Source organism: Oncorhynchus kisutch, linkage group LG12 (assembly GCF_002021735.2).
Source record: "Oncorhynchus kisutch isolate 150728-3 linkage group LG12, Okis_V2, whole genome shotgun sequence".
NCBI classification, from domain to species: Eukaryota; Metazoa; Chordata; class Actinopteri; order Salmoniformes; family Salmonidae; genus Oncorhynchus; species Oncorhynchus kisutch.
Window position 1 is genome coordinate 58,059,130 of NC_034185.2, and position 26,004 is coordinate 58,085,133.

At 45.1% G+C, this 26,004-nt stretch overlaps 1 protein-coding gene across 19 annotated transcripts in view; it reads left to right on the forward strand.

Moving 5' to 3' along the window:
• Positions 1–26,004, forward strand: part of LOC109880426 (GRB2-associated-binding protein 1) — a 73,458-nt gene that overhangs the window by 12,819 nt on the left and 34,635 nt on the right. Inside the window, exon 1 of one of the 19 annotated variants that reach the window (XM_031837923.1) lies at positions 1,480–1,616. The exons of 16 other annotated variants lie outside the window; for them this stretch is intronic. The gene's annotated coding sequence lies outside the window, so the exon portion shown is untranslated. Of the gene's footprint in view, positions 1–1,479; positions 1,617–15,024; positions 15,132–16,650; positions 16,863–26,004 lie in introns of those variants that run through there. 2 more of the 19 variants (XM_031837924.1, XM_031837922.1) reach the window with 2 other exon arrangements.

Consider the following 26,004-nt stretch of genomic DNA (forward strand, 5'->3'; position numbering starts at 1 on the left):
TGACAACTGCTCTGTCTGGGTCGCTCTGTCTGGGTCGCTCGGTCCCTCTCTGACAACTGCTCTGTCTGGGTCGCTCGGTCCCTCTCTGACAACTGCTCTGTCTGGGTCGCTCTGTCTGGGTCGCTCTGTCTGGGTCGCTCTGTCTGGGTCGCTCTGTCTGGGTCGCTGGGTCGCTCTGTCTGGGTCGCTCTGTCTCTGGGTCATTCTGTCTCCTCTCTTTCTCTGGCTCTAACCTAATCCCACAGTTTGTGGGTGTGTATCAGGGTGTGAGCTGCTGCTGTGGGCTGTTTAACCCAGTAGAGGTTGTTAACTCTGCCTGTCTGTCTCAGTGCTCCTCTTAGTCAGCTTATAGTTGAGCCTCTTCCCAGATCCACTTTCATAGAAAAGACATGCTTCATTAGAAACAAGCATTAAATCATCTTCCCTCCTCCTCCTGCATGCCTTGGTCACGTCCCAAATGGCACCCCCCAAATGGCACCCTATTACTTATCTACTGCACTACTTTTTGACTAAGGCTCATGTCAAAAGTAGTGCACTATGTAGGGTGCCATTCTGGGACGCAGACATGAACTAGATGAGCATAACTGGGCCGTAAAGCCTGTAATGCTACATTTTAATATCCAGACCTCATACATTTTACAGCCGCTCTAATTCATGGTCGTTGAGAGAAAATGGTGTGCCCTTCACATTTCAGTGTTTAGTGACTTTACTGTTTGATCTAGACATCTGAACTGTTTGTGGCTCTATCAATCCATGTGAGTTGTCTACTTTTGAGAGTCGACTACAAGGGACTGTGTGTAAGTGGCCCCGCCCCCCCGTGGCGGCTCATCTGTTGTCTCTGCCACATGTACACGCACCTGTGCTTCTGCAGGGCCTTCGTACAGCCTCTAGACGCACTGCTGCTGTGGCCCAATCTCCCCTCTTGAGGATTCCTATGTGTGTTTGTGCGACGGGGGGAGGGGGCACCCTGGAGACAAGCTGTGAAATGCCCGCCGCCGCCCTGTGTAATTTCTCGGGTTACTGCGAGTCAGCCGGGCCCATACGGACAGACCATACACTCCTCCCTACCCCTCGCTCTGTTTCTCTCTATTTTTCGCTTTTCATCTTGTTCCTTCTCTTTAAACAAGTCATTATCTAAATGAGTTTATACCAGAGAAAAAGATATGTCTAGTCAAGAGGTAGAGGGCGAGAGGGGCAGGCCAGTCCTTTCTTAGCCTGTCCCCTATGAGTGTCCTGCGGCCAGCCTGATTTGCATTATAGAGCTCAGCTCTGGTGCTGCTCGATATCTCTGGCCTGGCTACCAGCCAGAGGAAGGGGGTGAGCCCCCCCCCCCCCCCCCCTCCCAGTGAAGACCCTGTTGTGAGAGCGGGCTAGATTACACTCCCTCTGATTGGTGGCTGAGAGATGGTGAACTCCCACCTTCTCTCTCTCAGTATTCCTGTGAACTCTCCCAATGTTATTTCTGTATGTCTCTCGGGTACGTCTCGGAACCCTGTGGACTAGCTTGAGTGCTCGACCCGCCGACGTTTTGTAGGGCCGACATCGTCTCTCGCTCTGATTATACCAATGGCATTTGGCTAGGCGACTGGACTGGTCGATCAGGCATTGAATTCCAGGTCAGTACTACCATGCAGAATGTAAGCATTTTTGTTGTATTTATTGTTGAGGGAATTCTATTGAGTTTACTGCTGCTTATCTGGGCATTTTGGGGATTTCCAACTATAGACCCTGACTTTATGGTTCCCAGGTGGACTGACAGGCTGCAGGTGTTCACACAACTCAAGCTCCGTTGGAGCTTAGCTCTTACCTGCTTCTTTAACACACATCAACTCAGCTTCCCCTATTCAGAAACCATACAGCCTGTGACAGAGCCTCTAAGTGTTGGGTCAGTGAAAGTGATGTGGTTTTGAGCTGAACATCGATCATCCCAAAAACAAAAGATAGTTTATTCGTAAAGTAATGACAACATTCCAGAAAGTATTCTCACATGCTGATTTGTTGTTTACAGTAGATGCACCTCAGCCAGATACTGCTCTTTCAACTAGAATTTATCGATCAGCAGGCCATTATGTTGATCAGTGTTATGCCCATACATGTGGTCATGTGGGGCTCCCAAGTGGTGCAGCGGTCTAAGGCACTGCATCTCAGTGGAAGAGGCGTCACTGCAGTCCCTGGTTTGAATCCAGGCTGCATCACTTCCGGCTGTGATTGGAGTCCCATAGGGCTGCGCACGATTGGCCCAGCGTCGTCTGGGTCTGGCCGGGGTAAGCCGTCATTGTAAATAAGAATTTGCTCTTAACTGACTTGCCTAGTTAAATAAAGGTTAAATGAAGTAGAAGGTCTGGCATTGGCAATGCATTCATTGTCATACCTCAACATATAACATAAAACATGGCATAGCCTTGTCTTGGTCTGTTTTGTATGTTCAGCTCCACTATGCCAGTGTGTGGTTTGGACCACTACTCTGATGGCCATTTGGCCTGTCGAGTTGTGCGCTCAGTCATTCTCTTGTGTGTACAGACCAGACACAGACACGCACTCGCAGGCCGAGACAAACCACAGCAGAACTAAGAGGGGAATTGTCTGGGCAGCTGGTCTTCCCCTCAGCCTGGCTGCTCGCTCTCTGCAGCCAAGAAACACTGATCATGTGAATGGCCCAGCCCTGCTAATGGAATGTGTTGAATTCCTAAAGATGCCGTTTTGACAAACATGTGACTTGCGGGGTGGGGGGCTGCTGTACATGTTTTGATCCTCAACCTTTGTACAGATGTTATTGTTGAGAACCAACTTGAATATCAGGCAAAGAGGAGATGTAGAAGGGGAGGGACGTCTCTGCCACCTACCTCCACCATGCCTGCTCCCCCACGTTAAGTAGACAACCTCTGTTGAACAGCACAGCTAGAAATGTCATGAGTAGAACCTACAGTAATTCCTCCTAACATGAGAGCATGTTTGTTCCACATAATAGATTTATATCTGAGCCTTCCACATTGTTGTGCCCTGTACTACTATAGTCAGATGACCTAGTCTGAGCCCTTATGTCCTGTCCCCCATCAGTTCTCACAACAATCTCCCTAACTGAATACTATCCTGTCCCCCATCAGTTCTCACAACAATCTCCCTAACTGAATACTATCCTGTCCCCCATCAGTTCTCACAACAATCTCCCTAACTGAATACTATCCTGCCCCCCATCAGTTCTCACAACAATCCCCCAAACTGAATACTATCCTGCCCCCCATCAGTTCTCACAACAATCCCCCAAACTGAATACTATCCTGCCCCCCATCAGTTCTCACAACAATCCCCCTAACTGAATACTTTCCTGCCTAAATTGAACAGGCTGCTGTATAGCAACAAGGGCAATTAACTACCGAAATATGGGAATCGCTCTTAGTTGCGGTTCTTGTTGGATAAACAATTAACGTGTGTGTGTGTGTGCGTGCATCTGGAAGTAACAGTAGTCGTATGTCATTGCAGGCCTATTAGGAAGGAAGGACACATTTCAAACTCCAATCAATCCTTCAACCAATCAATAACTCAGTAAAACTACAAATCAACTTGTCAATTCTCAGGTTATTGGGTTAAGCGGTTGTATGACTGATATCAGATGGTATTTAGTGGTACACTTCTCTCTGCAGTCTGATATAAGGAATTATACATTTGAATTCTAAACTAATCTGAAACATGGATTACTGTTCCATAATTTATTATTTAGGCAAACAAATTTCTCTTGTTTTGTCTATATAATTGAGGTACAACCCATCTGATTTGATGACGTAGGCCTACACCACAAATGGACTCCATTCGCGTAGTTGAAGTATTCTCCCATACATATACAATAGATGACTCTTTCTGTGCTTGCCCTACAAACACGCATCAAGAGAACACATGGACTCCACCTCTGTTCAGTTGTCAGTTAGATAGAAGCCAGTGGGTGTTGTTCTCCAATGGGCTAATCAGTGCTTGACTTTGACAGGAGCGCACCGGAGCTGAGTACTGGCACGTCGGATTTTCTACTGCTTGAGCTCCTGCTCCTCTTATAGAATATCAGCTCAAGTATTGTGGAGCTCCTGCACCTAAATATAAACCGTACTGGCCCCCAAAATGAGTACTTGAACCTATTTCAGTCCAAGTCAAGCAATGGTGATAATAGCTATTGAGCTTTGGTTTCTGTTGCTCCATCCCTCTACCACAAACCAACATCCTATACAGCTTCACCAGCCAATAGCGAAAGTGCATGAAGATGGCGGCCATCATGTACTTACCACAAGTTGCATGGACTCACTCTGTGTGCAATACTAGTGTTTAACGTGATTTTTTTTAATGACTACCTCACCTCTGTACTCCACATATACAATTATCTGTAAGGTCCCTCAGGTGACAAATAACATTTGATTTGACTGTGTTGGATGCAACGGGTGTAGTGTGAAATGCTTACTTACAAGCCCTTAACCAACAATGCAGTTCAAGAAATCGAGTTAAGAAAATATTTAATAAATAAACTAAAGTAACACAATAAAATAACAATACCGACGCTATATACAGTGCCTTGCGAAAGTATTCGGCCCCCTTGAACTTTGCGACCTTTAGCCACATTTCAGGCTTCAAACATAAAGATATAAAACTGTATTCTTTTGTGAAGAATCAACAACAAGTGGGACACAATCATGAAGTGGAATGACATTTATTGGATATTTCAAACTTTTTTAACAAATCAAAAACTGAAAAATTGGTGTGCAAAATTATTCAGCCCCCTTAAGTTAATACTTTGTAGCGCCACCTTTTGCTGCGATTACAGCTGTAAGTCGCTTGGGGTATGTCTCTATCAGTTTTGCACATCGAGAGACTGACATTGTTTCCCATTCCTTCCAGTGGGTCAGAAGTTTACAGAAAGTAAGTTGACTGTGCCTTTAAACAGCTTGGAAAATTCCAGCAAATTATGTCATGGCTTTAGAAGCTTCTGATAGGCTAATTGACATCATTTGAGTCAATTGGATGTTTACCTGTGGATGTATTTCATGGCCTACCTTCAAACTCAGTGCCACCTTTGCTTGACATCATGAGAAAATTAAAAGAAATCAGCCAAGACCTCAGAAAAAAAATTGTAGACCTCCAAGTCTGGTTCATCCTTGGGCACAATTTCCAAATGCCTCAAGGTACCATGTTCATCTGTACAAACAATAGTACGCAAGTATAAACACCATGGGACCACGCAGCCGTCATACCGCTCAGGAAGGAGACGCGTTCTGTTTCCTAGAGATGAACATACGTTGGTGTGAAAAGTGCAAATCAACCCCAGAACAATAACAAAGTACCTTATGAAGATGCTGGAGGAATCGGGTAATAAAGTATCTATATCCACAGTAAAAAAGAGTCCTATATCGACGTAACCTGAAAGGCCGCTCAGCAAGGAAGAAGCCAGACAGGGAATTTTTTACTGAGATTAAATGTCAGAAATTGTGTAGTTTAAATGTACAGTGGGAGAACAAGTATTTAATCAATGCTGATTTTGCAGGTTTTCCTACTTACAGAGCATATAGAGGTCTGTAATTTTTATCATAGGTACACTTCAACTGTGAGATGGAATCTAAAACAAAAATCCAGAAAATCACGTATGATTTTTAAGTAATTAATTAGCATTTTATTGCATGACATAATTATTTGATACATGAGAAAAGCAGAACTTAATATTTGGTACAGAAACCTTTGTTGGCAATTACAGAGATCATATGCTTCCTGTAGTTCTTGACCAGGTTTGCACACACTGCAGCAAGGATTTTGGCCCACTCCTCCATACAGACCTTCTCCAGATCCTTCAGGTTTCGGGGCTGTCGCTGGGCAATACGGACTTTCAGCTCCCTCCAAAGATTTTCTATTGGGTTCAGGTCTGGAGACTGGCTAGGCCACTCCAGGACCTTGAGATGATTCTTACGGAGCCACTCCTTAGTTACCCTGGCTGTGTGTTTCGGGTCGTTGTCATGCTGGAAGACCCAGCCACGACCCATCTTCAATGCTCTTACTGAGGGAAGGAGGTTGTTGGCCAAGATCTCGCGATACATGGCCCCATCCATCCTCCCCCAAATACAGTGCAGTCGTCCTGTCCCCTTTGCAGAAAAGCATCCCCAAAGAATGATGTTTCCACCTCCATGCTTCACGGTTGGGATGGTGTTCTTGGGGTTGTACTGTGAAGTTTAGACCAAAAAAGCAATTTTTTTGGCTCATCAGACCACATGACCTTCTCCCATTCCTCCTCTGGATCATCCAGATGGTCATTGGCAAAACTTCAGACGGGCCTTGACATGCGCTGGCTTGAGCAGGGGGACCTTGCGTGCGCTGCAGGATTTTAATCCATGACGGCGTAGTGTGTTACTAATGGTTTTCTTTGAGACTGTGGTCCCAGCTCTCTTCAGGTCACTGACCAGGTCCTGCCGTGTAGTTCTGGGCTGATCCCTCACCTTCCTCATGATCATTGATGCCCCACGAGGTGAGATCTTGCATGGATCCCCAGACCGAGGGTGATTTGAGCGTCATCTTGAATTTCTTCCATTTTCTAATAATTGCGCCAACAGTTGTTGCCTTCTCACCAAGCTGCTTGCCTATTGTCCTGTAGCCCATCCCAGTCTTCTGCAGGTCTACAATTTTAGCCCTGATGTCCTTACACAGCTCTCTGGTCTTGGCCATTGTGGAGAGGTTGGAGTCTGTTTGAGTGTGTGGACAGGTGTCTTTTATACAGGTAACGAGTTCAAACAGGTGCAGTTAATGCAGGTAATGAGTGGAGAACAGGAGGGCTTCTTAAAGAAAAAGTAACAGGTCTGTGAGAGCCGGAATTCTTACTGGTTGGTAGGTGATCAAATACTTATGTCATGCAATAAAATGCAAAATAATTACTTAAAAATCATACAATGTGATTTTCTGGATTTTTGTTTTAGATTCCGTCTCTCACAGTTGAAGTGTACCTATGATAAAAATTACAGACCTCTACATGCTTTGTAAGTAGGAAAAACTTGCAAAATCGACTATGTATCAAATGCTTGTTCTGTCCACTGTATTTGGCTAAGGTGTATGTAAATTTCCGACTTCAACTGTAGGTCCTGAATGGTAGGAAGCTTGGCCACAGTTATCTACTGGGCCATACGCACTACCCTCTGTAGCTCCTTATGGTCGGATGCTGAGCAGTTTCCATACCAGGCGGTGATGCAACTGGTCAGGATGCACTTGATGGTGCTGCTGTTGAACTTTTTGAAGATCTGATGACTCATGCCAAATCTTTTCAGTCTCCTGAGGGGGAAAAGGTGTTGTACCCTCTTCATGACTGTCTTGGTGTGTTTGAACTAGGGTTGCAAAGTGTCGAAAACCTGGCGGTAAATGTTCCATTGGAAGTTAAGCTCTGGAATTTTGCATAAATTCATCAAAAAAGTTAGCTTATAAGTGAACCTTTTTTTGTGTGATACACAAGGCAATTCTAGGTATTGTGGCATGTTTTGGTTAAACTATCCCCAATGGAATTGCAACCCTCTGCATGCGCAGTGTGTTCTTCCATCACATGTGCAGTGCACTCTTCCATCACATGTACAGCTGATTCTCAAGATCTTGCACACTAATGAGATGCTGTTGATCCCACACTACTACACTGTCTGAGACAAGGACTACATGCTTTCTGGTAAGTTTTGATTACGATACTGGGTGGGGTGAATATATTTTATGACGTTTTTGTTTTTTTAACTAGTAAATAGTAGCCTACAGCAAAGTGTGTTTATTTAAAAAATCATTTCATACTTGTTAACCATTTCTGCTAGTTAGTTTTTGCTACCATGTGGGTTTTAGCTTGCTTGAGCCTGCTAACTGAGTGTTAATTCACCTGTTTCCATACATGTTTCATTTTAAAACCTGTATCTTACAAAGGAGTTGTTCAATCTAACTGCTTAACTATTTATCTGTATGTGGAATTGCATTTATATTTTTTTACTCATGTTTGTCTAATCTTTACAGGAAAATGCCACGGGCACTATCTGATGTTTGGAGACATTTCACTGCAGCTAATGTAGAAGGCAAAGCTGTGTGCAATTGCAAATACTGTGCCAAATTCATATGTGAAGAATGCAACAAAGACGCAGAATCATCTGGCCAAGTGCATTAAGTTTCCTCACCGCTCACGAAAAGCAACCTCTGACAAAAGTCCCTCTACTTCTATTCCAGGTGAACATGATGAATCGGACACCTTATCGATAGCAGCAGCTCATGGAATCAGAGAAAGTAGTCAGAGAAATGCTGATGAATGTCTTGCTCGAGCTGTGTATACAACTGGTTCACCTCTGATGCTCACAGGCAATGTGTAATGGAAGAGATCTCTGAATGTTCTTCGCCCAGCATACACCCCTCCAACCAGACATGCTTTATCTAATCATTTGCTGGATGCAGAGTTCAGGTGAAGGTCAAGCAAAGCATAGAGAAAGCACACCGTATTGCAAATGTTCGTGGGCAAGGAATAATTAACTACATCATCTCCTCCCCTCAACTAGTATTCTACAAGAGCAGACAAGGCACAACAGACACACCGGTCTCTACATTGCAGATGAGCTGAAGGCAGTCGTCGATGACCTTGGACCACAGAAGGTATTTGCACTGGTGACAAACACTGCTGAAAACATGAAGGCTGCTTGGTCTGAAGTGGAGGAGTCCTACCCTCACATCACACCCATTGGCTCTGCTGCTCATGCATCGAATCTGCTCCTCAAGGACATCATGGCACTGAAAACAATGGAAAGCAAAGCAATTTACCTCAACAAGCAAAGTGAGAAGAATAAGAGCACCACATTGAAGCTGCCAAGCAACACTCGTTGGGGTGGTGTTGTCATCATGATTGACAGTCTCCTGGAGGAGGAGTCTCCAAGAAATGTCCTTATCACAGTCTGTTGATATGGACAGCCCCATCAGGATCCTGGGGCGGCAGGGTAGCCTAGTGGTTAGAGTGTTGGACTAGTAACCGAAAGTTCATATCCCCGAGCTGACAAGGTACAAATCTGTCGTTCTGCCCCTGAACAGGCAGTTAACCCACTGTTCCTAGGCCGTCATTGACAATAAGAATTTGTTCTTAACTGACTTGCCTAGTTAAATAATGGTAAAATAAAAAATTCTCCTGTATGATGTATTTGGGGAGAAAGTGGAAAGCAGCCTGAAACTCCTGAAACCTATAGCAGCTGCCATTACACGGATTGAGAGAGACAATTCCATCCTGTCTGATGTTCAGACTGCTTGTAGATATAAGAGGAGAAATCCGTACTGCCCTGCCCACTTCACTGTTGCTCCAAGCAGAGGTAACTGCAGTTCTGAAATACATCAAAAAGCGTGAAGACTTCTGCCTGAAGCCCATACACTCTGCAGCGTACATGTTGGACCTCAGTATGCTGGCAAGAGCATCCTGTCTGGTGCAGAGATCAACAAGGCCTATGGTGTCATTACTACCTTGTCTCTCCACCTTGGCCTGGATGAGGACAAAGTTCTTGGCAGTCTGGCGAAGTACACTTTCAAGCAAGGGCTTTGGGATGGAGACGGAATATGGCAGTCGTGCCAACATATCTCATCAGCCACCTGGTGGAAGGGACTTTATGGATCTGCGGCTCTTTCCCCTGTTGCCTCCATTCTCCAAATCCCACCATCATCAGCCACCTCAGAGTGCAACTGGTCCTTGTTTGGAAACACACACACCAAAGCACGCAACAGGCTGACCAATAAGAGGGTTGAAAAATTGGTGGCCATCTGGGCAAATTTGAGGCTTTTTGAGCCTGACCAGCCATCCTCAACAAGGTTGGAAAGTGACATTGAAGATGATGCCTCAGTCTGATGTTCAAGAGCTGGACATTGATGTAATCCAGGGAGAAGACATGGAAGCCTGAGAGAAAGACAAGCAAAGCTTCAGTTTCTAGACTATAATTTTAGATTTATGTTAAATGTTTTTGAGAGATGCGATGGATCTTTGGGATCATTCAATATTCCCTTTTTGTTCAGTGAAATCATCCCATGTGAAGAGTCAACTCATTTAATTAAAGTTCAATTTGTAACTTTTTTTTCTATGGCAAGGATTTAATCAATTTCAATTGTCTGCTTATGATAAGGTAAAATGTTTGTTTCTGTCTCCATATGATATGGTAAATATATCCAATGCAAAAAACATCTACATTTAATTTGCATAGATTTTTGTAAATTCCTATGGAAAGTTTCCAACTTTTGAATATTCCCCAAAATGTGCAACCCTAGTTTGGACCATGATAGTTTTTTTGTGATGTGGACACCAAGGAACTTGAAACTATCGAACCCGTTACCGCCCCGTCAATGTGAATGGGGGCGTGTTCGGTCCTCCTTTTCCTGTAGTCCACGATCATCTCCTTTTGTCTTGCTCACGTTGAGGGAGTGGTTGTTGTCCTGGCACCACACTGCTAGGTCTCTGACCTCCTCCCTAAAGATACAGGCATCCTTCTTAACTTAGTTGCCGGAGAGGAAGGAAACCACTCAGGGATTTCACAATGAGGCTGATGGGGACTTTTAAAACGGAGTTTAATGGTTGTGATAGGAGAACTGAGGATTGTAGTTACTCCACAATACTAACCTAATTGAGAGTGAAAAGGAAGCCTGTACAGAATAAAAATATTCCAAAACATGCTTTCTGTTTGCAACAAGGCACTCACTAAATTAATACGGAAAACCTTTTTGTCCTGAATAAAAAGTGTTATGTTTGGGGCAAATACAATATAGTATTGAGTACCACACTCCATATTTTCAAGCATAGTGTTGGTTGCATCATGTTATGGGTATTTGTGTAATGTTTTTTTATTTTTTATAAAAAATTAAATTCACTTTGACATGTGGTATTGTGTGTAGATGAGTGAATTTAAAAATAATAAATGTTGAATTCATGCTCTAACGCTACAAAATGTGGAATAAGTCAAGGGGTAAGAATAATTTGAAGACACTGTAATTGAGAAGACTAGGCAACCAGGCTTATTGGCACTTTGTGTGTGTGTGTGTGTGTGTGTGTGTGTGCGTGCGCACAAGTGTTTATTTGCCTCCACTCTCACTGCTCTACAATTCCTCTCAGATGTAAACAAATCTAATCAACAAAATTGTGTCACAATACTGATGTGAAAACGGTAATTTAGAACTCAAAAACCAGCCCATTGTTATGTGGCAGAGCGTAATATAGTGCGTAGTAAGACATTCCAGTGGCTTGGGGGAAATTGCTGCTGTAACACAGTATGCTGTCATTAGACTAGCCTTGTTCTATGGGAACACATACACAGCAGACTCACAGCCTACGGGCCATTGGCTTTCATTATTTTAGATGATTAAAGTTTATGTCCACTGGGTTCACGGAAACCCTCTGTCCTGTGGGCCAAAACAGTCAGAGTAATGTTATGGAGGGAGTGAAGGCCTGGGGCTGGGCCGTTGCTTTATTTGGTGGTGCTGCTGCTATGGCTTATGCCGTTAAGAGAATGAGAGACTGGCTGGCTCTGTTGTGTAGCGGGATGGAGACATTTAGTAGTGGTTTGGTGGAGTGGGATAGGAGGAGGGAGGGTTGCTGTGGTCATGGAGGGGGGGGGGGGTGCGGTGGTAGTGGGGTTATCTTGACGGATCACTGGAGAGGAGACACAGACGGAGAACTAAATCCCATTTGGATTGGTTAGTCCGGAGAGAGTCTTGTCTCCAGCAGCAGTGTAAGCAAACTGTTATGCTGTCTGTCTTGACTACTGTAAACCACATAGACAGCCGCACAGTTCTCTACTCCCGTCTTCTCATTGTCCATCAGGGTGTCTTTGCTCTGTTAGTCACCGTCTGCTCCATGAGGTTCTTCAACTACCAGGAAACAGGGTCCTAGTTGTGTCTTAATGTCTTGAATCTACAGTGAACCGTTGCGCTCCACCACTGTCAAATACATTATGCTTGGAAAAGTTATCGTTCCATGTAAAACAGTGCTGACCTCATGCAGTTCAGTTGTGCCCATAGTTTCTCACATCTGCAGTGTTCTGAACGGTTGCACTCCTGAATGCTGCACCACTGGTGTTAACAGAGTAGCATTTCAATAGCCCACTGCTCATAGTTTCAGAGAACTGCTTCAGGAGTAGGAAGTGGGGTGGTTGCTGTTCTTTCCAAGAACACAGTGGTGTTTATCCCATTAAGGAACTGAAACCTCCTGCAGGCTCACAGCTGTGGTGTGCAGAGTTTAACAGGAGAGACCTATCATAACACAATTCTCAGGAACACACATCCCAGTCAAATGCGCATCCTAGTCAAACACGCATCCCAGTCAGGAACACACACACTCACACCACATTTGATTTGTCACATGCTTTGTAATTAACAGGTGTAGACTAACAGTGAAATGCTTAATTATGGGTCCTTTCCCACAATTGATAACCTAACTCGTTGCACACGTCATAGCACTTAGTCACACCCCCATGTGTACAAGCCTCCTGGGCCTGAGTAGGCACAAGTCAACCCCCGTCCTCTGTAAAAAGGGCCAAAAAACATCTAAACTATTTGAGAAATTGCTGACATTGTTTTGGGGCTGCTTGCGTTAAGCCTGACTTGGGAAATGGTTCACATTTCTCCTTTGCTGCCTCGCGGCTCCAATCACAGACACACTATGCACGCGCTCACAGACAATCCCCTTCAATCGAAAGTGAAGCACGGTGTCGGTATCGGTGTGATAATCTGGGCCAGTGAGCAGGGTTCCTAGGGACTGGAGGGGAGGGGGAGGTGTCTCTCTCCTTGCTGTCTGAACACCGTGCCTCAACAGGCCCAACACCTTTTAACACTTAGAGGAGAAACACACAGGAACATCATGTGACTGGAGTCACTATAGAAAGGGCAGGATTATATCCTCAAAGGGATGTACCTGCACTTGTAGGAGGAGACAGGTGTGGTATAACCTGATTTTAAAATAAACTGCTTCTCACTGCTTACTTTAGTTGCACTTGTTGAAGCGTTTACATTTGCAAGTAGTGTGTGAGAGCTTTTAGCCTCCATAAGGACTGTTTGATTATAGAAGGTCAAGTATTGCAGTCGTGTTGGTCGCTATATTTTTTTTTAGTTGTTGAACCAAATCATTTGTAAATACTCATTTTACACTGCGTGTACAAAACACCTGCTCTTTCCATGACAGACTGACCAGGTGAAAGCTATGTTCCCTTATTGATAGCGCTTGTTAAATCCACTTCAATCAGTGTAGATGAAGGGGATGAGACAGGTTAAAGAAGGATTTTTAAGCCTTGATGAAATTGAGACATGGATTGTGTGTTGCCATTGAGGGTGAATGGGCAAGACAAAAAGTGCCTTTCAGCAGGGTATGGTAGTAGGTGCCAGGCACAACGTTTTGAGTGTGCAGGAACTGCAACCCTGCTGGGTTTTTCCAAACTCAATAGTTTGTGGATCAAGAATGGTCCACCACACAAAGGACCTCCAGCCTTCTTGGCACAACTGTGGGAGGCACTGGAGTCAACATGGGCCAGCATCCCTGTGGAGCGCTTTCCTTGTATAGTCTATGCTGCGATGAATTAAGGTTGTTCTGAGGGCAAAAAGGGTGCAACTCAATATTAGGAAGGTGTTAATGTTTTGTACACTGTGTACTCCAATGGTTTGGTGAGGAAACGCTAACGTGATGTCCCTTGCGACATCAAGCACATCCACAAACCACGTGTCTGTTACTGTGTCCGTTCCATTTCCTTATCTTTAAATATAGTCAGTGCGACTTCAGGCCCATTTCCTTTCCCTCCTCCTTAGTCATAGAGCAGAGGAATTGGATTATGGTTGAATCAACGCAGCCCGGGGCAGTAAATGTGATTTGGTCTGGGTTAGCTCTGCTCTCTGATTGGATTAGAGACGGTCTGTGTCGTCTGCTGGTCACTGTCTTCAGACACTCAGGATGGGACCCAGGAGAGAGAGGGAGAGAAGAGAGGGAGAGTGTGTGTGTATACCGGCTAGGGATTCCCCGTTAGATGCATAGTCTTATGTAGACATGTAAACACATACATTCACTATGGCTGCCACAGTAATTGTATGAATGTGTAACTGACAATTATGGACATTAAACGTGTATATATATTTTGTCATCGTCTCAATATATTCATTTTTAGGAAGAGGGGGATTTGAACTTTAACATTTCTTTTTTTCTTTGACGAGGGTAAGGTTTGTAATTATTTTACGAGCAGAACCACATGGTCGGGAGTGAAATCTTTAAGAAAGTATGTCATAGCTCAATTTTGAAGATTCATTAGAAGTGCACATTTGTTTTCCAAATAAAAAATGACCATCATGACTCATTTGCATGAGAATGAATTGTTACCCAAAATCCCGTAATCGTCACAGCCCTAGCATTCACACTCGAGGACGCAAACCCACATGACACAGGCATGCACGTACACGCACACACACACACCCTCAGTGGGCAGTGAGGTCTGGTCATGTGTCTGGCTGGCGTCTCCACCACCCACAGCCTGCTGCTGTAGTGTGGAAGCTCTACTGATTTAGTGCTGTCTCTCTCTGGTTCCATCAGCTTCATCAACATACTGTGGTTGTGTCTGTCAGAAGTGAACCTGTTCTTCATGGGTAGTGGTGAAGCCCTGACTTATTAGGCATATCATCGTATTTTGACCATCTGTTAGTAGGGTCATGAACTTTGCATGACAACGGGTTGGAACGGACTCAACAGGATGTCAGGCCTGTTGAGGCCTTGTGGGCCAGACATAAGGAGAACTAAGGTCCTGACTCCATTTGGCCACAGCCTGGCGAGGGGCGGACGGTGAGGGTGTTTTCTGTCCTGCCTCACCGCTGTACCACTGGCCTAGCTAGTGTAGGCCCCTCTCCTCTCGGTGGAAACAGCCTGTCGTAGCTGAGCGGGGAATAGGAGGTGGTGGATGGAGGGGAGGTGGCCTCTGTTATTTTCAGTCCATTGTGTCTACTTCCTGTGGGCCAGTGGTTATTGGAGCAGGGTGTTAGGCTTGACGGAGGTGGGGAGGAAAGGAACCAGACTTGGTTGACTCTACGCTGGCTGGCTGGCAAGCAGCTTGGATGACCAGCTACCACGCTCCTGTCTTCGCTTCCCTATACCCGTCTCCTCTCCGAATCGGCACCACCAGGTAAAACATTCGTTGGCATACTAGTGGTAGCCATGTTTTCCTCTGGTTGCTATGCATGTTTTTTTACTTGTTGTTGGGGAAATGATTTTCGAACCACACGTCTGGCGGGTAACACCTACCCTCTCTCGGCGCCTATGGTGCCTCTTTCTTTCAAGTCGGACGTTGTAGATCCCTCTGTCTGCAGCTTGTTTGTTTATCCGTTGCGCGTGGACAGTGTTTGACTCCGCAGCTAAAAACCCAGTAACACGGGGGACAGGAAGTGGGCGGTGGAAGTGTGCCATCCGCCCTCACTCTTATGTAAGGTGAAGCCTCCTCCAGGCCGGCCGTTGTAGGCGACGTGTATTATTCGAAGACGAGGAGAGGAAGCTGGGCAGTACCTGTGGTAATAACACTCTCAATAAGAGCCTTTCTGTCTGGTAGCATTGGGATAAACAGTAGACCTTTCTCAAGAGAGCTAAATCTCATTAGGTTTACTTGCATGTCCATGTAAATGGGGGTATTGAGTTTGTAACCTGCACTATACAGTATATTATCTAACCTGTGTAATCAGTGTGTGAATCCGTTCTGCTCGGTATTGTGTTGAGACAACAAAATGCCACACTTGTGGAGTTGTGGGGGCCCAAAGGGGACGATGGATGGATGGATGGACGGACAGGACATCCCCAGTTCCCCCTCACACTCAGGACAGGGCCCCTCGCCTAAAGGATTCCCTCCTCCCATGGGTCCAAGCCCAACGGGGGGGGGGGGTCTATAGTTAGCCCTGACCAACGGACCTCCTGCCGCGTGACAATGGAGGCAAAACAGGATGTCTTTTTGCCCTGTGTGTGTGTGTGTGTGTGTGTGTGTGTTGGGAACAGATGACCAGGAAGATTAAAAAAGAGGAGAAAAATGCCAACAAAGTGGCAACTTCCAGCAGCAAGGGATGGTTTTTCCTTGTGTCTCTCCCCTCTCTCGCTCTCGTGTTTCTCTTCTAAAAGACCCTGTTTCCTGGTAAACATTGAGAGAGAGAGGGGGAGGAGGGGGGGGGGGGTGTTTGGTTTGGCGTTCGAGCAATGGATTGGTACCTACTGTTCAGTTGGTGGTTGTGTTTGTGTGTTCAGTCGCTGTGTGAGAGCTGTTACTTAACCACGCTCTCTCAGCCATGAACGATGGGAAATCAACCAACACGTTAATGTTTAAGCCCACTCACTCATAGTTAATGCTTTACCCGCCTTAGGCCTCTGCAGCCTAACCTGGGCTGACTGGAGCTGTACATACTGGGGGATGTGGTGGGGAGGGAGGATTTCTCCACTCTGGCAACCATCAACCCTGTCTGTCGCTGGGGGTTTCGGGTTGCAGGTGGTGGAGAAAACGGAACCAGTTGAAGAGGGAGATAAAAAAAATAAAAAAAACAGGCCATTCCCACGGGACCACTGTTACTGTGCTATTGGTCTCCCACCCTCTCTTGTTCTCTCGCCCCCCACCCCCCTCTTTCTTTCTCTGCCTTTCCTAATGAATGATTGTGGCCTGACCCCTGACTGAGAGCTCCTCTTGTCTTCGCCTTAAGAGTCAGTCACACAGTACTAGCCTAGCCCTCACAGCAGCAGTAGTACGGCGTTGGGTGACAGTATGACAGAGGGACAGCAGCAGAGATGGGACATTGGGAAAGTAGGATCTGGTGGACAGGGGAACTGCCTCTAACTGTGCCTCTTTGGATAACACCTCCCAGCTGACCAACACTCCCACAGACCGGTAAGAACTAAAGCACCTCCATTATCTCAACTGGGAAGAAGCAGAAGGTGTTCCAGTACTGCACACTTGTGGGCCCAAGACTACAGGAAAGCCTTTGAAGAAGTGTGTGTGTGTGTGTGTGTGCTGTTTGGCTGGATAGCAGGGCTATCCAACATGGATTTGTGTTCTTTGGACTGTCAGTGTAGAGGGTCCGACGGTGACAGTGTCTCGCTGGGTGTGAATTTCACAGCTGCACATCAAAGAGCGGGACTATGGGACGGCGGAGAGGGAGGGAGGCTTGTTTTGTTCATCATGGTAGATCAATATAGTGATCACATCCAGCCAGCTCGTGCAGCTCAGGGTCTGATGCATACAGCTACAGCACCATACTGGAAGGCTATGTAGATGGGATGCTCTCTATGCATCCTCACTTAGGATATATCCTCTCAACAGGACATGGAATTGTAAGGTGAGGATGTTTCTCTTGCCATTGTTTGTGTGTAGGGCTTTTTGTCAGAATACTGTACCTTGGCTGTTGGGTCACTTCATTGTTAGCGTCATATGAAAACAAGATGAGAGAAGTGGAGCTCCTTCTTTTTCCTGTTTAAAAATGATTCTTTTTTTTTAGAATTCTCCTCTCTCTCGCAACATCACAGAAATCATCATTAGTCAGTCTCAGCGACGCAAACGTTTTATGAACTCTGCGTCTGGGGGTTTTTGGGTCGCCATATTCTCCAGTCTGTCTCCTCCGTTGTTATTGCGGCCTCATGTGTATGAAGACTTATGCTGATTCCATGCCTTTTTCTGTTGCTGTTAGCAGTGCTCTGCATAAACTGTAGGCTATTTTTACAGCTGGCCTTTCTCTTACAGAGAGGAGGAGAGAGAGGATCGTCCTTATGTTACACTTTGATGTAGGTCCCTGCCAGTGTATTTCCAGGGGGGAGGAAATTGTTTAAGGTCACAGTATATGATGATGACATTAGGTGGACTGGCCACTGTTTTTTTTCCTTCTGATGTTGGCGCATCCAGAGTCAAATCTTGTCCCCTTGCTATTTGTACATCTTGTGTTCCTGACCAGTGTAGGAAGAAATGAATCGAGCACAGAGAGAGGAGTTGGATGTGATCGTAGTTTTGTAGTCCTATTCCCCTGCATGATGAGCACTCGCTTGCTCGAGGGAGGGAGGGCTAGACTCTGAGAGATATATATATATATATATTAATATACACACTGCAACGCAGGATCAAGGAGTTAGCCTGCTAACGGGCCTAAATATTCTGAAATAACTATTGTTTTTAGAAAGATACTTGAAATGGGCATGGTCAACTCAACAACCAAAAACACATATCTAAGTTCAGCTTCCTTTTGTCAACCAGAAAATAAACGTATTTCTGGTTGTTTATCAAAGTTAGCTGGCTAACTCATTGGTCTTTCTTGGTAGTATTACCCCTCTGGTGTTAGCCTACACCTGGCATGGTTGTTGTTGTTGTTTACAAGGTTGCTGTAATAGAAGGTCACCGGTGCTCCTCAGCCCATTCCTCCTCCACCTCTTTTCTTACCAGCATGACTTTATTTTTCTCTCTCCTTTTTCCCCCTCTTTATTTTGCTTAAACACACACAGGAATTGAGGGGGATTCTCCATGATTCATATTAGCCAAGGGCTGTGTAATGGAAGTGTGTGGCCTCCTCAGCCCTGTGTCTCCATCAAGCCTGCTGCTGGCTCACATATCGGTGCAGGTGCTGGGGATAGGAACTAGGGACTGACTCTGTAGAGTGGTTGTGTTAGATTGATAGCCCTATGGTTCTATGGTGGTTTTCCTGGAGACAGCATTGACCTCAGACTGGATGTGGTGGTCGTCTTTTCCCCCCCCCCTCCCATTTGTGGTTTTCAAATACGGTTTTCTTTTCTCCTGCTTGTGATGTGGGAGAGTAGTTTTTTAATTTTATTGGAAGCAAAATTAGTTTGAACTGAAGTTTTATAACTGACCTAATGTCAAGTTAATCACGATGGCCGAATATATTTATTTTTCCTGTTTCATGGTAATGCCTCAAATTAGCCAGTTAAACAGAGAAATTTATGCAGTGATGGAAAGAAAGTGAGAAGGTATAAAAAGCAAGCACCTTAGTCAGTATGCACAGAGCTGCAGTCTAGACTGTCATGCGTGACCTCTCCCTGGGTGCTTGGCAACGTCACTCGCTGTGTGCCTTTTTTGTTTTTAGAGGGCCACTCGTATTCTATTTGGACAAAAATCCCCTTCCCCCACCGTATGTGTTCTAAATGAGCATGTAGACTTTGTGCCCATTAGAATATCCTGTTAAAGGCAGGAAAAGCCTTGGTATCAACCACTCTCTTACCCAGCTCCCTGTTTCAATCAATTATCAACAAAGTGTCTGTTTGGTTTTAAATATGAACTCTTTGTTCAGTTCATGCTAGTCCATTTCATACCAGTCAGTCGACACGAGTGGACTTGAGAGGACCACAGTCCGCCCCAGTAACTCCCCTCAGTAAGAGTCTTGGTGACGTAACGTTACTAGAGTGCCTCTGACGATTGGCTATGAAATGACACGCTGTAAACAAGCACAACAGAGCAGTGAATTTAACAGGTGTTTTTATTAATGAACATTCAGGATAATGTGTATCCAAGTCTTTACTGTGTTGTAATGTCAACAAATTGCACATCCTGCTTTCACTGGACATCTTCATTGGTTTAGAAAACGATCAGAAATTAACAGCTCAACGCAGAAGTGTCAATTTTCACTTAGCAACGGAGCTGATAAAGAGAGGAGGTAGAGAAGTGACGCTCTAGCAGGGTGTGTGTGTGTGTGTGGGCTACTGTGAGTGTGAGCGAGTGACATGGGGAACAGGGAGGCAGGAGGGAGAGACGAGTGACCTCAACCAACCAATCAGACGTGTTCTATAGTAGACTAATAGTATAGCGTGAGTCCTACACAGTTACAAACAACTCCATCTAGAATATCAAATCAAATTGATTTATATAGCCCTTCGTACATCAGCTGATATCTCAAAGTGCTGTACAGAAACCCAGCCTAAAACCCCAAACAGCAAGCAATGCAGGTGTAGAAGCACGGTGGCTAGGAAAAACTCCCTAGAAAGGCCAAAACCTAGGAAGAAACCTAGAGAGGAACCAGGCTATGTGGGGTGGCCAGTCCTCTTCTGGCTGTGCCGGGTGGAGATTATAACAGAACATGGCCAAGATGTTCAAATGTTCATAAATGACCAGCATGGTCCAATAATAATAATAATAATAATAATAATAATAATAATAATAATAATAAGGCAGAACAGTTGAAACTGGAGCAGCAGCACGGCCAGGTGGAAGTTGAAACTGGAGCAGGATATATACGTAGCAGCCTACTGTTGTACTTGGTCATTGTAGCCTGACCTTCTCCTTTCATTTATAATTCTAATATATCTCCTAATTTTTGCCCCACATGGAGGTTCTGACTGTACCCTATTGCCGCTTTGATGACTTATGATTAGCCAACTACAAGAAGCTACGCTCACCACTCTCGTGAATAGCAAAGAGCTGCAGCATAAATTATTCTCACGGTCTCTCTCTCTCTCCTTGTCATGGGAAACATATGTTCACATTGCCAAAGCAAGTGAAATTGGTAATAAACAGTAAGAAATGAACCCTAAACATTACTCAAGTTTCAAATGTCATATTATGGGTATATACAGTGTTGTAACAATGTGCAAATACACTGAAGAAATATGTAAACAACATGTAAAGTGTTGTTCTCATGTGACTGAAATAAAAGATCCCAGAAGTGTTCCAAATGCTTTTCTCTCAAATTTTGTGCACATATTTGTTTACACCCCTGTTAGTGAGCATGTTATCCTTTTTGTCAAGATAATACATCCACCTGACACCAAGCTCTGGTGGACATTCCTGCAGTCATCATGCCAATTGCACACTCCCTCAAAACTTGAGACATCTGTGGCATTGCGTTGTTTGACACAACTGCACATTTGAGTGGCCTTTTTATTGTCCCCGGCACAAGGTGCACCTGTGTAATGATCATGCTGTTTAATCAACTTCTTGATATGCCACACCTGTCATGTGGATGGATTATATTGGCAAAGGAGAAATGCTCACTAACAGGGATATAAACAAACGTTTTAGAGAAATAAGCTCTTTGTGTGTGTTAGGCATTTCTGGGATCTTTTATTTCAGCTCATGAAACATGGGACCAGCACTTTATATTTTTGTTCAGTGTAAGAGGAGGCTGTGCTCTGTAAATGGGGAGTGTTTGGCGACCAGGCCCGGGAGGAAACCAACCACGCAGACTCCAACCTCTTTTATTGACTGTGCAGGAACAGGACCATAAACTGCACCGGAAGGAAGACTTCACTGGCTCAGGATTCAGGAGATTGGTTGAAGTCTCAAGATGTGATACTGGCTGGAAAAATAATAAAATCCTGCTGCTTTGTCTGCAAGGAATGTGGCTGTCTTACTGAGAAGCAAAAGTCTTTGTCTTTCAGTTTAGGTCTTTTTGTTACTGGTAGTGCTGAGATGTTGTTTTGTGGTTGTGATGAGGCCTGTGAAGGTTAATGGAATGACCACACTCACTAACAAAAATTAAAATAGTATAATTAGTTTTTGGTGCATATTTCCTCGTGTGTGTGTGTGGGGGGGGGGCATAGGCCAACCAAATTCTTGTTTGCCGCAACACCTTGCTTGTTTCAGCAAGGAGCAACAAAGTTATATGTTTAGAGGTCATGTTACTGTGGAAATGGACTGAACCGCATGAATGCCCGACCGTCCCCTCTTCAGTCCGTTGTTCATTACGCGATTATACAGTAATTGTGTCAACCAAGCCCAGGATGAATCTAACCGAGCACAGGAAGTAAGACTCTTACCTGGCCCAGGATTCAGGAAATCGGTTAAAGTCTCACTGAGCATGTTTACATGCACATTAATATTTCGATGTCAAACTGATTATGGCATTAGTCACGTAAACACCTTTATCTGCTTGTCTTAATTGGGCTAAGGTCCTAAACAATGTAACACCTAGTTCTGAGCAATCTTTAGAATTATTAGGATATGGAAACGGCTTTTCTGTGTTCCAGCTGTCTATTTGATCTGTGTATGTGCCAGCACCGGTAATGCAAGTGTAACGGCTAGCTAGTTAGCGGTGGTGCGCGCTAAATAGCGTTTTAATCGGTGACGTCACTTGCTCTGAGACCTTGAAGTAGTGGTTCCCCTTGCTCTGCAAGGGCCGTGGCTCTTGTGGAGCGATGGTTAACGATGCTTCGTGGGTGACTGTTGTTGATGTGTGCAGAGGGTCCCTGGTTCGCGCCCGGGTATGGGCGAGGGGACGGTCTAAAGTTATACTGTTACACAAGTGGAAGAACTTAAAGTATTCACACGTGGTCAATTTCAGCCAACTTTTGTGGACTCTGCGTCTGCCAGCACATTGATAGTTTAATTTGTTGTGCGGCGTGAGCACTCCATTTTGAGAGGTGGCCTGAGTTCTGTTCACTTGAATTACGAGGGCCGGTTCCCCTTTTTTAGGGAAATGTGAACACCGCTCCCCAGGTTCGTGATTATTCCCACACCACAGAGACAGTTTACTCCACCATAACCCTCACATTGGTGCCACAACAAAGAGAACGTGTGGGTTTGCAGAAAAACCCGTTTTTGGATATTGATTAACCATTGTCAAGTATGTAGAGGATATTCCAAAATATTTGGTGTCTTTAGTTCAAGATTATTTGTTGGCAATATGTGATCTTTAGTATAGGCTTAGAGCTTCATAAGCTGTTTATTAATTGAGGGGTTGGAATAGTGTGAGAAGACAACATATTTGGTGTAAGTCACAACAGGGTACAACATCTCTAACTGTCACGTACAAACGTTATGTCTGAACTGCGAATCGAATATTCTTTTGCAAAAATAACACGGTCACTGTAGTATGTTTTTATTTAGTCAATTTTCTGCATTTATTCAAGTCCCATGATGTAGCCTGATGTCAGATCTGTCCACAACAGGATTATTAGGGACATTTTTCTGCTTGCAAAGCATGTAAACATGTCTTACTGAAAAGGGAAGGGGATACCTAGTCCGTTGCACAACTAAATCCGTTTAACCCAAATGTCTAACTCAACCCTTCTGAATCGCCCGGGGAGCAGTTGATGTTGGGGGTTAACTGCCTTGCTCAAGAGCAGAACGGCAGATTCCTACCAGCGATATTTTGGTTACTGGCCGGAAGCAAGGTTTTTGTCTTTCAGTTACTGTTAGTGCTGAGGGGAATTTTGAAAATGTTGTGGTTCTGATAAGTTGTGTGTGTGTGAAACGATGACCATATCCTCGTTCTCAAAGAGGAGGAAAAGAGTGCCAATATTAGAGGAAGACTCATGACTGCTGAAGTCTGTTATCCATCAATGTCAGTGAAATAAAACATGATCAACTTTTTTAGTGGAATGGGAATGTGTGTGTGTGTTTTGCTTTTCAGAGATTCTCTTGGGTAATCGTTTCACTATCTTTCCAAATATATGTGTGTATTGGGGTGCATTTTAATTTTAACACACACACACTCCACCCCTGCCTGTCTGGCCCTCCCCCTCTGATTTAGTGGTGGGTTGGTGGCTAGTGGCTGCTGCTTTCTGCTGTGTGCTGCTGGCAGTTAAGGAGGTCTGGGACCACCTGATTACACTACACAGGAAGTCAGAGGAGGGAGAGGTCACACTGCAGCCCCACGCAACACACTGCACCTCTCCATAAAGACAGGAGAGCAGACAACACTCTCACAATTTAACCAGACGCTCAAGGAGACTCTTCAAAACCCTGCGAGCAGCACTCGTAAGGTACAGTAAAGGGAACGCTCGGTCTCCTGTGTTTGTTTGGACAGTGTGTCAGCCAGGGGAGGTAATATCAAATTTTGTGTGTGCGTGCAAGGGGATTAAAGCTGCCAAAAGGGTTGCTGGGAGAGGCCAGGTGAGATGACAAACTCACCTGTGGAGTGTGTGTGTGTGTGTTAGTGGAGCAGCATGGGCTGAAACGCTCACTCATCTGTGGTGGAAGGCGTTTGGGGTGGAAGAACGGGGTCACAGAGGGGTCGAGGTGTTTTGCTGTCTCCTTTTTGGCTTGATCTCTCTCAACGTAATAGGAGCTTCTGTTCTGCTCCTGCTGTCTCGTTGACTTTGGGCGACATGTGAGAGGCTGGCGTAAGGAGGACCAGGCAGCCGTACTCTACTTTTACTGAACAAATAGATCCAGATGTTTGTTCTATTCAGTTGTTGGAGGGAGTACTATTAAATCCACTCATGCTTGTTGAGGTGTTAGCTCTGTATTTTATTACTGATTGAAAACCAATGGCTTTACAATAGCTGTGAACTGAAACACTTGCCACCTTTTCTGTTGAACTATTTTATTTTGGCCTCCTATGTCTGTTTGACATGAACTGTACCAGCGGTTTAGATGGGTTTTGAATTCCCCTAACGACTGTGCCAGGTTAGTCAGCATCTGGCTCTGTCCATCACAGAGACCATTTTCTCTCTGTTCGGTCTCTCTCCTGCTCACTCGCGGGGAAAACTGCCATTGCTCCTCAGTCTCAAACTGCCATCGCTCCTCCAGCTCCTAGCCCTCATTTCCTGCCCCCGCGTGGCTCTTTCTCGTTCCCTTTCTCTTATTCTCTGGCTCTGTGTGTGTGTGTGTGTGTCTGCAGGGGCGGCTGGCCTGTACCTCTGTCTCTCTTCTCTTCTCTCTCCCTGGGGTTCCTGTCTGGCCAGGGAGGATTGTTAGGACACATACCGACTCCCACTGATTAGAACAGAAACAAGGGAGGCCTTTTCTCACTTCAGAGGAACCTTGAATAAACTCACATTGTGGCAGTTGGTGGTTTGTCAATGGCCTTTCGACACACTGACAGTTACCATCACTCTGTTGTTTTGTTTCCCCAAACCTCTAGAGGTGCCATACTCATGCCTTTTGTGTGCACAATTTGCCTTTATAAGCAGATCCAGGACCTGTTATATTGTTGCTAGTGATTAACGTGACAGTTGCTGGCAGGCAAAGCTGATCCCAGGTCACATGTTGATGGCAGTAAATAACAGGAGAAGGGACTGACCACTGACCACCAGTCTCCAGGCAGCTGGACCTCAGGCCTGCCTGCCTGCAGATGGAAGTCCCCTTTCCCTCCAGAGGAGGAGGGGGATGACGCCTGGACAGACACTCAGCCAAAGGGCATACACACTGCTCGAGCGTCAACTGGCCTTCGCTGACCGCCATATTATCTCTTGTGGCCTATGAGGATGTAAAAATAGCTGTTTAGCAGCAAGAATCTTAGACATGCCCAGAAAACAAAGACTGATTTATGCAAGCTGCTGGGCTAAGCATAGAGAGGCTTTTGTGCCCCCAACCTCCCTCTCTCTCCAGACCTCATCACCAAGGCCGCGAGCGCCAAAACCTCTGACGCTCTCTAATACTCTACTTTAATAACGGGCATTGTTTGGGACGGCCTTGGGGTCCTTGCTGATTGGCTTGGCGTACCACAATGGTGTACGCGATTTGTATTTGTTTATAAGCCCTAATGTTGGACGTCATTCAGAATGTGTGGTTGATTCTCACTAGTGCTTTCACGTCTAGTTCTTCGAATACTATTTCCAGCAGGTCTGTGTTTTTATTGGCTTCTCCCAAGTCATTACTGGAAAGCTTGACTTGTATACCTGTTGCAACACTGAGCTTTTAAAGAGGACAGCATTATGATGAATGCCAGAGCCAATGGTATTGCAACTGAATGCGTCTCGCATCTGTCATGAACATGGAACAGGAAAAGTTCCAGAATGGCTCCTCCCACTGTCTCTCCCTTTTTCCCAGCACTGTTGCACAAACACAGTCCTGTGGCCTGCCTGCCTACATGAGCAGCTCTATAAGAAAAACAACAAATGCTCCACTACCCGGAATGCCCCATAGAATCTAGGCTACATATGCTCTGAAACGCACTTGATTAGAACACATGCTTGCTGGGAAAACAAGATCTCAACGAGGGTTATTCTGTTGAAATGACCTGCGTTTGCACGGCATCGTCTTTGTTTGTGGGACCTTTCAAAGCACAGTTCATGTGTTCACAGTCTGGAAAAGCAAAGCGTAATCAAAGGCAAACCAACCAACGTGTGAGAGATGACTGCAACGTATCCTG